Genomic DNA, 402 nt, shown 5'->3' on the forward strand with positions numbered 1-402 from the left:
ACTAACAAAGGTTTATTATTCTTACACATTTCATTCATCAAGATAATCTTCACAAATGAACAACTTTTATCTATTTTGAAAACTTAGGCTAGTCACATGACTTCAACATCACTACCATTAAGTTCATCAGCTTTCATTCTTTATTCAAAAACATTTTCCCTGAATGTCTGAGTTAGAATAGATTTGATTATTAACACAATTAGACTGTAAAATTGAGTAGATAAGATGATGAGTCACATTTAATGTTTAATTGTAGTTCCATTTGGACAGTTGTTAGCAACTGCCTTTTTAAGACGAGTAAAAAAATCAAATAAAAAGAAAATCACAAGGATGTAGAATAAAATGTAAAAATATTTTGAACTTGTGTTAAACACAGACCTCATTACAGGCATTTAAATCAAA

The sequence above is a fragment of the Sinocyclocheilus grahami genome, unplaced genomic scaffold, assembly GCF_001515645.1.
Source record: "Sinocyclocheilus grahami isolate Dianchi unplaced genomic scaffold, SAMN03320097.WGS_v1.1 scaffold4431.1, whole genome shotgun sequence".
Taxonomy (NCBI): Eukaryota; Metazoa; Chordata; class Actinopteri; order Cypriniformes; family Cyprinidae; genus Sinocyclocheilus; species Sinocyclocheilus grahami.